Here is a 16,221-nt window from a genome sequence, read left to right on the forward strand (position 1 = left end):
AAAAAAGCTTTAAAAATTCCACATAGGAATGGGGAAGTGGCATAGATATTATAGCATTCTAAAATTTGACGGAAATAGGAAACTAAATTTTACATTAATTGAATCTTGTTTTATACTGAATCCATAGGTGGATTCTTTTATATGTTAACCTTGATACAGAAATATACTGAAACAAGTTTTAAATCATACTTTCCTTAAAGGTCACCAAGAATAATTTGTTGCTTTAAGTGAAAAAGCAAAGAAAAAAGCCCGTATTCAGTATGCTTTGGGATGGGATTTCCTATTTCCCTGGGAGGACTTAATATGAAATGCAGAATTTATTTTTTCATGTTTTCATTATTTAAATTAAAAGAATAGAGACACTATATGTTTGAAATATTTGATTGGGCATAAACATATGTTTTATACACTATGTACACACAAACACTTGTAAGTTCTTCAAAAAAACATGCGTAAAGTAGAAAATATATTTTATTTAGTATTTCCAGCATTTTGGAGATTATTATTGTTTGTTTTTAGATATGCCAAGTAAAGTGATATGTGGTTTCTACAATCTTCAGCAAAATCTGATCAGAGTAATATTATGAACATTACTCGAGAAGAGATTTTCAAAGAAAAATATTTATTTTCTTTTTCTACATTAAATAATGTATAGCCTCATGGCCAGATGGTATCACACAAAGCACTTTGGTGATCTTCTACATTACTTGATGCAAAACTACTATTTTTTGCAGAGTTAGAATTCTATCCTTGACAGACTATAACTCATAAAATCTTTGTTGTGAAGAAAACCAGAATACTGATAATATGTATATACATATATATATATAATGTATATATATCACAGAATCACAGAATTGTCTAGGTTGGAAGAGATCTCAAGATCATCGAGTCCAACCTCTGACCTAACACTAACAAGTCCTCCACTAAACCATATTGCTAAGTTCAACATCTAAACGTCTTTTAAAGACCTCCAGGGATGGTGACTCCACCACTTCCCTGGACAGCCCATTCCAATGCCTCACAACCCTCTCAGTAAAGAAGTTCTTCCTAAGATCCAACCTAAAACCCCTCTGGCACAACTTTAGCCCATTCCCCCTCGTCCTGTCACCAGGCACGTGGGAGAATAGACCAATCCCCACCTTGTTACAGCCCGTAGAGAGTGATAAGGTCACCCCTGAGCCTCCTCTTCTCCAGGCTGAACAAACCCAGCTCCCTCAGCCGCTTGTCATAGGACTTGCTCTCCAGGCCCCTCACAAGTTTCGTTGCCCTTCTCTGGACCTGCTCAAGCACCTCCATGTCCTTCTTGTAGCGAGGGGCCCAAAACTGAACACAGTACTCGAGGTGCGGCCTCACCAGAGCTGAGTACAGGGGGACGATCACCTCCCTAGCCCTGCTGGTCACGCTGTTCCTGATACAAGCCAGGATGCCGTTGGCCTTCTTGGCCACCTGAGCACACTGCTGGCTCATATTCAGCTGACTATCCACCAATACTCCCAGGTCCTTCTCTGCCTGGCAGCTCTCCAACCACTCATCTCCCAGCCTGTAGCTCTGCTTGGGGTTATTGCGCCCCAGGTGCAGGACCCGGCACTTGGCTTTGTTGAACTTCATGCAGTTGACCTCAGCCCATCGGTCCAGCCTATCCAGATCCTCCTGCAGAGCCTTCCTACCCTCAAGCAGATCGACACACGCACCTTGGTGTCATCTGCAAACTTACTGAGGGTGCACTCAATCCCCTCATCCAGATCATCGATAAATATATTAAAGAGGACTGGCCCCAGTACTGAGCCCTGGGGGACGCCACTAGTGACCGGCCTCCAACTGGATTTGACTCCATTCAAGAAAACTCTTTGGGCCCGGCTATCAAGCCAGTTTTTATCCCAATGAAGCATATGCCAGTCCAAGCCACAAGCAGCCAGTTTCTTGAGGAGAATGTTGTGGGAAACAGTGTCAAAAGCCTATATATATATATATATATATACACATATATATATACATATATATACACACAAATAATATTTTATATATTATATTATATATATATATAATATATATATAGCATATATATACAGGTTGCCTAGATTATCTCAAACTGAACATGTATGTTCAATACATGTTAATGAGGTTTGAATTGGTTAGACTTTAGTAACAGTTATTGTGGGACACCAACATTTGTAAGATTAAAGTATATGATCAGTATTACAGTTTAAAAGGATTAAAACTGAATGAAGATTCCTTTCTGTGATTACCTATTAAAAATAATATAATTAAAACACTGCAGAATGTTCTGTCTGTCTTCTGCTTCAGTCAAACTAGAAAAAATGTTTTAATTACACTGTGTGAATTACATATTCTTAGGCTTAAAAATGTACAAAGGATCAAGAGCTATTGAAAATAACAAAAAGTCTAAATATGGGCATATCTGCCTTTTTCTTTTCTTTTCTTTTCTTTTCTTTTCTTTTCTTTTCTTTTCTTTTCTTTTCTTTTCTTTTCTTTTCTTTTCTTTTCTTTTCTTTTCTTTTCTTTTCTTTTCTTTTCTTTTCTTTTCTTTTCTTTTTTTTTTTTTTTTTTTTTTTTTTTTTTTTTCAGAGTCCTGCATTCATTCAGAGTATTATGCATTCATATTGCAAAATCTAAGAAGGGACAATAAATACTAAATTTCTGTTCATCAGACAGAAATAAGGTTTGTGCATAACCAGCTGTGTTCTGTCTTTGAACAGTAAAAGTATCTTCCAGGTGAGATGTGACAACAAAATTCCCAGTGTTCAATAATGATAAAATTTGTGTACTTTCAAGAGGCAAAGTTCTAGACTGAGTGGGGTTAAAGTTTGCTGTAAGCCAGTAATATAGATTAGGGTTAATGTTCTTTTTGTGTCTGTGAGACCCTGGTTGGCTTCCACTTAAATCAGCAGACATCAATTGACACGATGCCGCCTTGGGCTTGTAGATTCCTGTTCCATTCTGTAAAGTAGGTTATAGAAAAGCTATATAAATGTTACTCATGCAGCCAATAACTTTGCAAGTGAATATTATTTGATTAGCAAGGATTTCTCAGATGGATAATGATTTGAAGATCAGACCCCACACTGTAAAATATTTTATGTTTTCTAAGGACAAAAATATCAAAAATTCATATTATTGTTTTATTTGAAAAGAATTAATACACTTACAATTCTTAAACTTAAAAGATGCCTCTACAAAGCTGCAGGTGTTATAACTTATTGCAACTCTTTATTTGTATACATACATATATTTTTTGGTAGGGAAAAGATTTACCATCCTCAAATTTTGGTTCTAAAAGGCAAGTTTTTGATTAATGATTGTTCTTTTGTTGACTAGTTTTTTGTTGTTGTTTTTGTTGTTGTTGTCTCGTGAAATACTTTAATACTGTAATATTATTATACTTTTCATAGACTTGCAATATCAGGTAAAGGTAAAGTACGTCTTTTTTTTTTTTTTTCCTTTTTTTTTTTTTCTATTGCTGAGAAACAAAATAATAAAAACTAAACATTGTCAACATGTGTTACTGAATGTTAGACTAATAAAGTTATCTTTTGAAGCCTAAGATGGGTTTGATTTATCACTTTTTTTCATTCCTGTTGTATCGTTCTCTAATTCTCTGAAATACATATAAATTCAGTAGGAACAGTTACTTCTATAATTGATCATGTTCCTACATAACTTCTCTATATACATTTTAGGTCAACTTTTAAGTTTTAGGTGTTATTTTACATTCATGATCTTGTTATATATTAAAATGAGCTGTTGTGAACTGTCTTTGCAGCCTGTGATTTCTGTTACTATCCTGTGTTTCCAGCATTCCAACACCATGCTTTAATCTGGAACAACAGAAAAATTTACTCTACACTTAGTATTGTCATAAACAATGATTAAACTAGTTATATGAACAAAGTTATATTAACCTCTGTGTCAGGCAATTGCTATTATGGTAATAATTATGTTAGAATCATCTCAGGCCAAGAAAAATCCAGACAAGTCATGATGTTTTTTTTTTTTCTTTAGTAGGTTAATGAAAAGTCTGTGACCTTTCATTAGTAACAGAAAATAAAATAAAATAAAATAAAATAAAATAAAATAAAATAAAATAAAATAATAAAATAAAATAAAATAAAATAAAATAAAATAAAATAAAATAAAATAAAATAAAATAAAATAAAATAAAATAATAAAATAAAATAAAATAAAATAAAATAAAATAATAAAATTATTGAGCTATGTTATCAAAATCATACTGTTCATTTTCATAGTTATTATCCTAACCTTTAATGAGACAGTGAATCTGAAAGATCATTAGCATAGGAAACTTCTTAGAACACTTTGTCAATGTTAGATATAAAGGTGGTTGATAAGATAAAAAAATTTTTCTAAGATAATTATTCCTCAGTTGTTATATGTTTCAATTTCAATTTGTCATATAGAATCTGCTTGTTAAAATGGAATATGCACAGTATATTGCCAGACAAGATGATTGAGTTTCCTATTTATCCTTTCCTTGCTGATATACATAATCATGTTGTTATGTTATTAATTAGGTGGTATGATGTGGTTATTTCTAGTAAAAGATGGTGAATACTGAAGAGCATTCTGCTTTTTCATCTTGCATCTTCAGTTCCTACATTGCAGGAACAAATGTAGAACAAAAGAGTTCTAGATTTAAGAGTGTGCAGAGATACATTAGCCTGAGAGAGAGACATCTACTTCATACTTAAATCCACATGGATACCTAGCCCCATTAAATCCTTTTAGAAGATAATTAAACATTTCCCTTCCTTTTGATATTTTGAAAAATATTAAGAGAATATATATTTTTACACATGGAAATTACTCTGTATATGAACTTAAAATAAGCATACTAATCATTTTATTGTGGTAGAACATATGGCAGGATCAAATGAAAATCTGTATGCAGTGAGTATATCCATAGGTTGATTTTTTTCCCCATATTGTTATTATTTTTTTCCCAATAATTTCCCCTCATCCTCATTCTTGAGTCTGTCTTTAATTTTCTTCTCTACATTACCATAAAGTGATTTGTTTATTTTTTTATGTTTGCTATGGATAGCTTCACTGTCGGTTCCATAATTTCTGCTTTTATGTAAGTGCATGTGCTGAAGTAGTTTTACTCTGTAATTTAATTCAGCCCTCTAAATACATTGATATTTGTTTCTGTGTCATCTTCTTAATCATTAACTTGTTGAATTATGCAATCTGGGGACTTTAACCTTAGCTCATAAATCTTTTCTTCTAGTATCTTACTCATTTTGTTGGTTAGCAGTCTGAATTTTATTTTTCTGTCACATGGGATGAGATTCCAGATTGCACAAATCTATATTTAATGATGGGATTCAGCTACAGATTGTAGACGACTAAATTTAGGTAATTGCAATCTGGAGCTAAATCCTATTTTAGCCTTGAGTGACTAAGCTGATGATCAAAATATGATCTTGCATGATTTCTGAGGTTGTGTTTATCTTCTCTTCTGTTGTTGTTATTACTTTTTTTTGTTTTGTTTTGTTTTGTTTTTCTTCCTATGGAATGATGTAAGAAGGAATAAATCTAGTTTTCTGAACCATGCCATTCTTATATCAAACTCAGAATATCTTTAAAGTATGTATTAATTCATTAATGTCAAACAAAAATGTGTCAGAGAACCAGAGTTAATATCAAAAAACAGTTAATTAAATTAGAATTAGTTGTTCTGCACCTAGGATGCAGTAGTACTGGGTACAAACACAGACTGGGAGACAAGTTGTTAAAAGAGCAGCTCAGCAGAAAGGGATCTGGGGGTGTTGGTTGACAGTAGTCTAAACATGAGTTAGCAGTGTGCCCTGGGATCTAGAAGGGCAAACTGCATTTTGACTTGCATTAAGCACAGCATAGCCAGGCAGTCAAAAGAGGTGATTCTCCTAGTGTATTTAGCATCAGTGCAGGCTCACCTTGAATATCATGTACAGTTCTGGGCTCCACCTTTGTGGCCTCCTTGAATACTTCCAGAGGAGGGCCACAAAGGTGGAAAAAAGTTTGAAAGGCAAGTCTGATGAGGAGAGGCTAAGGACACTTTTTTTGTCTAGTTTGGAGAAAAGAAGGCAAGTAGGTGACCTCATTGCACTCTACAGCTTCCTGTAGAAGGAGGAATGAAGAGGGAGGTGTCAATCTCTTCTCCTTGGTAATCAATAATAGGATGAATGGGAGTGGCACAAAGTTGTGCCATGGCACATTCAGCCTAAATATAGGACTGAAACCAGGAAGACTAAATAGGAAAAAAATATTTAACCTTAGGGTGATCAAACACTGGAACAGGCTTCCTAGTGAGGTGGTTGATACTCCATACTTGTCAGTGTTCAAGAGGCATTTGGATAATGTCCTTAATAATATGCTTTAACTTTTAGTTAGTTCTGAAGTGGTAAAGCAGTTGGGCTTTATGATCTTTGAAGGTCCCTTCCAACTGAACTATTCTAATTCTAATCAAATATGTGATATCTTTCAGAATCACCTCAGATGATGGGGAGGGGATCAATACTAATTAAACAGAACATATTACTTATTATTCTGTAAAATTATTAACTGTAAAAAATATATGAAGCTACAGAGATTGGTGTGGCCACAATTTAGAAGCAGCTGTGAAGAAGGCTATCAGCTGTACAAATGTCTCATCTCTTGAGCAGAATTCTGTACAATTTAATTCACTTTGTTTACCTTGTTATATTAAGATTCATTGACACTCACTGTACTTAAATTCACACACTGTTTCTGTCTTCTTCTTCACGGTGCCTATGGTATCTATACTGTGAAATAATCATAGATACAGACAATGCAGACTGGGGAGCAATTTCCTGTGTAAGATGTGTACTGATACACCTGCCTATCCTCCTTTCAAGGGATGTTGTCAATGGCTTTAATAGACATACTTTGAGCTCACATTCAGGTACTCTTGCATCAAGAATAAAGTGGTACAATCACAGTCATTTTCAAAAAAAATAAAAAATAAAAAAAATACAGTGAATGAATTTCCCTATTGATTGGAGCTTTTCCCTTGAAAACAGGGGGTCAAGTTTAGTGATTTTGTTAGTCAGTTTGGGTCAGCTGTCCTGGTTGTGTCCCCTCACAGCTTCTTGTGTGCCCACAGCCTCCTCGTTGACTGGACAGAATGAGAAGGAAAGTGGAAGGGCCAAAGAGGACCCAACTTACCTTCAAAGAATAAATATTAGGAATTCAATATTTTTGCAAAGGTTTTAAATGAAATGCTTTCTGTCATATCTTGTCTTCATAAACAAACAAACAAAAAAACCCACCAATATATCAATGTGGTGGATTTACTCAGGTGGATGGCCAAGCTCCGCCACAAACGCTCTCTCACGCCCCCTCCTCAAAAGGAAAGGGAGAGAAAATACAATGAAAAGGGCTCAAGGACTGAGATAAAGATGGGGAGATCACACAGTAATTTAAGTGACAGGCAAAACAGACTCAGCATGGGGAGATAGTAAGATTTATTGCCTGTTACTAACGAGCTAGAGAAGTCAGAAACAAAGAAAAGAAACAAAAAACACCTTCTCCCCATCCACCCTCTTCCACCTCCTCCCCCTGAGTGGCACAGGGGAATGGGGGAATGGGGGTTGTGGTCAGTCTATAGTGCTTTGTCTCCGCTGCTCCTTCACAGTCACTCTCGTTCCCTGTGCTGTGGCGTCCGTCCCACGGGATGCAGTCCTTGTTGAACTGATCCTGCATGGGCTTCCCACAGGCAGTAGCTCTTCAAGAACTGCTCCAGATATGGCTCCATACCACAGGGTCCACCCCTCAGAAGCAAACTGCTCCAGCATGGGTCCCCCATGGGCAGCAGCTCCTGCCAGGTCACCTGCTCCTGTATGGGCTCCTCTCCACAGGCTACAGGTCCAGCCCAGAATCTGCTGTGGTGGGGGTCCTCCACAGGCCACAGCCTCCATCAGTGCAGATCCACCTGCTCCCCCATGGGCTGCAGCGTGGAACCCTGCTCCACCGTGGTACTCCATGAGCTGCAAGGGGACAGCCTGCTTCACCATGGTCCTCTCCACAGGCCACAACAGGCAACAGGGGACTTTTGCTCCGGCGCCTGGAGTACCTCTCCCCCTCCTTCTTCACTGACTTTGGCACCTGCAAGGCTGTTTCTCACTCCTCTCACTCTCCCAGTTTTTTTTTTTTTTTTTCCCCTGTCTTAAATATGCTCTCACAGAGGCACAAACAACATCGCTTGTTGTCTCTCCCCTGGTTAGCAGCAGGGCCCTTACCTAACATGGGGCAGCTTCTAGATTCTTCTCACAGAAGCCACCCCTAGGGCCCCTTGCTACCAAAACCTTGCCATGTAAAACCACTACAATCAATAACATTCTCTTCTCTTTATAAAGCTTTCTCTGAGAATGTCTATTGGATTAACACCATATCTGTCAGTTTAGGTAGAGAGATCCTGATGTATTTAAATTATAAGAACAGAACAACTTAGATTTATCCAGTTGAGGAGTGTCTTGAATGTTCCCAACTGTAGCAGGTTGATTTAATTCCTGATCTCTCTCTCTCTCTCTATATATATATATATCTTCTCTGAAACTGAATAAAGCACAAATGTCTGACAAACACTAAACCTTAGTTAGAACTTTCCAAAGTCAATTTGCAGCTGACAGTAGACTTGTAGGACTGCAAATTTTCATTTAGGAATTGGTATGTTCTAAATTGGAATTGTGCTTCTCTGCACCTCTTTGACAACAGGAAATTGCACAGAAAAGACAAGGCTTTGATTTCTCCTGATTTCTTTCTCTTCATTCACCCAGAATGGCCACTAGAGGGAAAGTAATGGATTTGTACCTGTAATGGTTGGCCAGATGGCAGGTGGCAGCTTAGACATTTCTAATAGTTGTGGGAGGCTTTAGAGTGCTTAGGGAAACTTATAGAAATTTGAACACTTAACCTTCAACAAGTCTCTAAGAACATGCACATCACAGTCTTTCTAAAGCTTATAACTAGGTCAAACAAGGACAGATTTTCACAGGAACAGCAAAAAGGAAATCCATTATGCAAAAGTCAGTTCCCTGCCAAATTTCAAGTCCCTATCCTATGGCTTTGGTGTTATAACAGCATTCCAAAGAACAGATTGCCAGAATTCTATTAACATTCAAAAATACTGTATTTTCCCTTGGCTTCATGCGGTAGCTGAAATACTTTAGCTAGAAGTTAAAAAAAAAATCATCAAAATTTCAGCTTGAGGTAATTCTTAAAATAATTGGGTAAAGTCTTAATAAATAACAAACACCTGAAAACTGGGCCAAAAATCAAACTTTCTGGGAACCTTGAAAACAATATCTAATAGACCTGCCAGTAACAAAACAGAAGAAAAAAAAGACTTGTCAGAACAGTGTGCTTTCTTCAAGAAAGACATATTTGAATTGATAAATTTCACATTAAACTTCCATATTAAACTCAGCAGAGTTATAAGCAGAGTCCTATTTGTGCCAATCAAGTCAGTGGAACTAACAAGTAGACTCAAATTTTAGGGTTTGACCTGAAAGCTAAAATAGCAGAGTGCTATTTAAGTGAACAAAATTCCATCTCTTAGCATAATATTTAATAGCAAAAAATAAATTCTCATCTTTCTTACCATTCAACTATAAATATTTCATTTACTTCATTTCATTAGTTTTCTCTTCCTCAATTTCAAGTTTATTTTTAGATTTTTACACTACCTTTTGAGACTGCTATAATAATTTACAAATCAGAGAACTCAGAGAAAAGCTTTCTGTTGGCTTCAGGGAAAACTGGAACCTCTTTGTATATCAGGTCAGGACATGTATCATCATTCTTTCAGTGATGGATCCTGAAACATACCTCCATAACATTTTTACTGGTAAATAGTTCCAATATATGGTTATTTATAAATATAGATTCCAAACCTATCTTTAGGTCACTGCTTACCTGCACAAATGTTTTAATCTTTCTGATTTGAACTGCAATTATTATTATTTGTTGAAAAGGTCCTCCCTCCATCTTTCCTGTATATATTTTCAGCTTAGGATGCATTATGAGATAAAACTCTGTGGCTTGTTCTGACTCAGATCAGCAGAAGCTCTAGCAGTAACTTAAAGCTGAGAGGTTGGCAGAGCTTTTAAAAGCTGAAAAAATGAATAAGAATTATTTAATGTAACTGAAACAAATAATATGAGATAGCTCTATTTATTTTTGAATTGTCTAATTGCATAACTCATTACCTGACACTCCCTTTTCTGGAAGAGGTAGATAGTTATCTGAATGGATGAAAAAACATCTAACCTGGACTAAGATTTGGAGAAAAAGATGAAGAATCTTAGGCTGTTATATTGAGCGTAACAGTTTACAGAGGAAGAAGGAAGAAAAGGAATTTAAAGGTGTAGCAATAGCTACTCTTTTGCTGGTACAACTAGGATAATATTGTGGTTTAACACCAGCAGATAGTCAAGCCCCACACAGCTGATTGCTCACTCTCCCCAGGTAGGATAGGGAAGATAATCAGAAAGGTAAAAGTGTGAGAACTCATGGGTTAAGATAAAGCTAGTTTGCTAGGTAAAGCAAAAGACACACACACAAGCAAAGCAAAACTAGGAATTCATTTGCTACTTCCCATCAGCAGGCAGATGTTTAGCCTTTTCCAGGAAAGCAGGGCTCATCACGGTACCAGTTTCTTGGGAAGACAAATGTCATCACTAGACATGTCCTCCCTTTCCTCCCTTATCCCAGCTTTTGTTGCTGAACATGATGCTATATGGTATGGAATATCTCTTTGGTCTGTTTGGGTTAGCTGCCCTGGCTGTGTCCCCTCCCAGCTTCTGGAGTTCCCACAGATTTTGCTCTGGCAGGGCTGCATGAGGAGCAGAAGTCTTCGGGTCTGTGTAGACGCTACTCTGCAACAACTGAAAACACTGATGTGTTATCACCACTGTTTTCTGTGGTGGTTTTACCCTAATACAGAGCTGAACTCCACCACAACTGCTCTCTCACTGTCCTTCCTTAAAGGAAAATTGGGAGAAAATACAATGCCAAGTGCTCAAGGTTTGAGATACAGACAGGAAGATCATTCAACAGTTATTGTCACAGGCAAAACAGGCTCAGCATAGGGAGTTTAATATAATTTATTGCCTATCACTAGAAGACTAGAGCAGTGAGAATCCAAAAACAAACTAAAAACCTTTCCCCACGATGTACACTCTTCTGCATCCTATCCCTGAGTGGCATGGGGGAATGGGGAATGGAGGCTGCTCTCAGTCCCTGTGCTTCGTCTCTGCTACTCCTTCATGGTCACTCTCTGCTCCTGCTCACACATGGGGTCCCTCCCATGGGATGCTGTCCTTCCCAAACTGATCCTGCATGGGCGTCCCACAGGCAGCAGTTCTTCAATAATAACTGCTGTAGATATGGGTCAGTACCACAGGGTCCATCCGTCAGGTGCAAAATGCTCCAACATGGGTGCCCCATGGGAAGCAGCTCCCCCCAGAACCCCTGCTCCTGCGTGGGCTCCTCTCCACGGGCTGCAGCTCCGGCCCAGGGCCTGCTCCTGCAGGGGCTCTCCATGGGCCGCACCCCCTCCAGGCCACATCCACCAGCTCCACAGGGGGCTCCTCCACAGGCTGCAATGTAGAGATCTGCTCCATGTGGGACCCATGGGCTGCAGGGGGACAGCCTGTTCCACCAGAGGCCTCCCCACAGGCCATGGGGAGAACTGCTGCTGCATGCCTGGAGCGCCTCCTCCCCCTCCTTCTTCACTGACCTTGGTGTCTGCAGGGCTATTTCTCATTCCTTGCTGTCCCAGCTGCTTTTGTACAGCATTTCCCCTCCCCCCCTCCACCCCCCCCCCCCCCTTTCTTAAATCTGCTGTCACATAAGCACAATCAGTGATGCTCACTGGCTCAGCTCTGACTTGTGGTGGGTTCCTTTTAACGGCAGCTGAAACTAGCCCTTACCTGACATGGGGCAGTTTCTGGTCTCTTTTCACAGAGGCTACGTCTGCAGCCCCCCTGCTACCAAAACCTTGCAATTTAAACCCAAAACATTTTCATAAAAAATCCAAACCACAGCATTGTGTAAAGGTCTAAGAAGAAAATTAACTCTGCTTCAGCCAAAACTATAATAGATGCAGACATTCCCAATCCACTGTGTTATATAGCATGTTTTATTATTTGCTGTGATGGTTTTGTTTTTTGGTAGTTATTTCAGTTCTTCATTTTCTGTGCAAAAATAATGATATTTGTTATCTGCAGTCATCCTGGCTTTAAGTACCATGCCTTAGGATTGTGGTTTTTTTGTTTGTTTGTTTTTGTGTTTTGTCCCATTTTAGCTATGTTTTTATTTTGTTTCTTATTTTCATAAATGTTTACACTTAGAATCATAGAATCATAGAATCATAGAATATCCTGAGTTGGAAGGGACCCTTAAGGATCATCAAGTCCAACTCTTGACACCGCACAGGTCTACCCAAAAGTTCAGACCATGTGCCTAAGTGCACAGTCCAATCTCTTCTTAAATTCAGACAGGCTCGGTGCAGTGACCACTTCCCTGGGGAGCCTGTTCCAGTGTGCAACCACCCTCTCTGTGAAGAACCCCCTCCTGACGTCCAGCCTAAATTTCCCCTGCCTCAGCTTAACCCCGTTCCCGCGGGTCCTGTCACTAGTGTTAATGGAGAAAAGGTCTCCTGCCTCTCGACACCCCCTTACAAGGAAGTTGTAGACTGTGATGAGATCTCCCCTCAGCCTCCTCTTCTCCAGGCTGAACAGGCCCAGTGACCTCAGCCGTTCCTCGTACGTTCTACACTTGGCAATAGCTGAGCCATAATCAATCATAGCTGTGACAGACTGATGTAATTATTAGTTGACATAAGGATTACCATGGAGTTGATCGATGATATTTGATGCAACTTCAGCCACCTGCTTTGCACATTCTGTTTTTGGCTGTCTTCTGGCAGTCATTATTTGTGAGCAGGATACAAACACTAAATTTCGTTAAACTGAGGTAAAATTTTTATTGGTGTTGGTGATTTTTTTTGTTGTTGCTTGTTTGTTTGTTTGTTTTGTTTTGTTTTGATTTGGTTTTAATATTTTCAGGAAACAGCAGTGTACTTCAGGGAATGAACATCACAAAAAGACCATTCACCTCATTAGGACCTGTTGAAGATGAAAATTCTGCAAGAAATCTAATACCTCTGATGTTCATGCAGAAAAGTTGAGCTTGCCACTCACACCCAAAGTATCTAAACATTAAAATGCTGTTTTTCAAGAAAGCTATGAATTTATATATTAATTCAGTCAATGACTTTTGCCTACATTATTTATAAAATTTAAAATAAAGTCCTGGTAAAGTGAAAGCCAGTTTGACATTATAACAATAAATAAATAATTAAACAAATTAATTCTATTCACTTTCTTCCAACCTAACCTAAAAAATACTTTTGCCTACCATACTACTTCATATTTCTTGAGAAGAGAATTTCTTGAGCTGGGTAGAAAGAAGCAATGTTCCCAAGTCCTGGATAGGCATCTCTGCACAACTATATCATGCTGTGATAAAGTTTTGTCATTTTTGTTCAATACTTCAGTCCAAATGGATTGATTGCAATGATGTCCAATAAACTTAATGGGATATACCAGTCTGCCTGAGGGAAAATAAATAAATAAATAAATAAATAAATAAATAAATAAATAAAAGAGGCTGATAACAATTATGTATTTATGTGTTTTTTATCACAGCACTGGAGAAGAGCTAGTTTACAGCTTTCTCTTTCAACAAGATTATCATGAGATCATGAGGAGGGATCACTTGAGGGGCTCACTTACTCTGAAAGGGTAACATCATTGGCAAAATGAAAACTATTACAAGAATATTACGCTTAGTAACTAAATAATTAAATTGATCTTAGGGCACAGTGGCATACAAAACTACAACCTGATGTCAAACATGGTTATTTAGAAGTAATAACTATATATAATAGTAAGTAGTACTAAAGTACATATTTAAGAGCAAGAACACAGTTTCTGTGAGTTTAATGTATTTTGCTATAATGTTCTGGAACATTATTTGACATAAAATGTTAATTAACTAATACAGGTTCTTTCTGATGGACACATCTCCCACATTTACAACAGTCTGATATAACATTTTAATGTCTTCTGCATTCAAAATTTCAAATTTGAAGGCAAATGCCCTGCTTCAGAACTTCAGTCAGCATAAAATCTTCAAGTTTTCACAGGCTGAAATAAGAAAATTGTAAAATTAGTTTTACCTAAATTTAATTAAATTACAGAATCAAGATAAGAGAGACTTATCAGGCTTACAGGCTTATATGAGAATAATTTATGCATCTATAAATCTACTCACATTTGATATTCATCAATTACATGGATGACATGTTTAAACCTCTTTTTTTTTTTTTTTTTTTTTTTTTTTTGAGAAATGGACTTACTGGATGTGTATGAATTTTCTTATTGTGCCCTCCTAAAGCAAATTTCAGAATAATAGTGTTTGGAGAATTCTCCATTTGCATTTGTCAAACACTTAATGCCACCATTCTGTTGGTCAAATTCTCATATAGTATTACCTATGCTAATCTTCCAAAGCTGAAGAGCAATAGGAGTAAACCAGTGATGAAGGCTAATGTTTGGAGACCTTCCCACTGGTGCTTTAGAATGATCAAGTTTCATATAAGAACACTTTACCTGTACTTGGATTCGTATATCTCTACACGGTAATTGGCATTAAAGCCTTTCCTATTGTTGATCACAGAATCACAGAACGGTTGAGGTTAGAAGGGACCTCTGATGATCATCTAGTCCAACCCCCAGCCAAGCAGGATCACTTAGAGAACATTGTGCAGGATGGCATCCACGCAGGTTTTGAATATCTCCAGAGAAGGAGGCTACACAACCTCTCTGGGCAACCTGTTCCAGTGCTCTGTCATCCTCCCAGTAAAGAAATGCCCTCTCATATTCAGCTGGAGCTTGCTGTGCTTCAGTTTGTGCCCACTGCCTCTCATTCTGTCACTGGGCACAACTGAAAAGAGACTGGTTCCATCCTCTTGACACCCTCTCCTCAGATATTTATACATATCGATGAGGTCTCCTCTCAGTCTTCTCTTTTCCAGGCTAAACAGGCCCAGTTTTCTCAGCCTGTCCTGGTACAACAGCTGCTCCAGTGTTCTAATTATCTTTGTAGTCCTCCTCTGGACTTGCTCGAGTAGCTCCATGATCCCCTTGTACTGGGGAGCCCAGAACTGGACACAGTACTCCAGGTGTGGCCTCACCAAGGCTGATTAGAGGGGGAGGATCACCTCCCTGGGCCTGCTGGCAATATCCCAGGATGCCATTGGCCTTCTTGGCCACAAGGGCACATTGCTGACTCACGGTCAGCCAGCTGTCCACAAGGACTCCCAGGTATCTCTCTGCAGAGCTGCTCTCCAGCAGGTCAGCCCCCAAATGCTGTTGTTCATTTTCTTTCTAAGTTGTTACTGTCCCCAGGTTTTAGCTTCCAAAAGTTGGGAGTTTTTTCCAAAATAAATGGACAGCCATGTAAGACAGACATGTAAGACAATGAGAAACCTCATCACTTTTTACTTGACAGTAAACAGTAGGCATCTTTTGTATACAGGCAGATAGTGGAGATATCTGGACATAAAACTTTTAATGGGAACTCTGTTTATTGATGAAAGAAAAGGAATGAGACTAATAATCTTATTCAGGGACAGCTATATAGAAATCATAAGTACAACAACTTAGAAGGGTAAGAAATTGTGAGGGCTGGTAGGGAACAAACAGTGAGATATGGAAAGCTGAGGAAAGCAGAAAAATAGTAATAAGAAAATCTATGCCTATTGATTTATAGTAGACTCCAGGAAGTAGTTTTCCTGATAAATTTGACATTATATGAATTTCTAGGGAGATGAATTGAAAGAACTGAAAAGCTGATATTCCACACTGTTGTGTCGTAGAGCAAAGATAATGTGTAGGGAAGTACTTTTGTACCACAGATATGGCTTTATGAGCTTCTTGATGATTCCAGCTTGCGCTCTTTCTCTCATATACTTTACCTTTTGCATTCTGTTAATCTTAATTATTGGCCACCATCTTTTTGCTATCCTTTGGCTTAATCATTAAAATTGTTAAATAAGATGCACAAAAATAGACTTAAAAGAATGGTATGGTAGAAATAAATCACAGTGCT

Source organism: Aythya fuligula, chromosome 1 (genome assembly GCF_009819795.1).
Source record: "Aythya fuligula isolate bAytFul2 chromosome 1, bAytFul2.pri, whole genome shotgun sequence".
Classification (NCBI taxonomy): Eukaryota; Metazoa; Chordata; class Aves; order Anseriformes; family Anatidae; genus Aythya; species Aythya fuligula.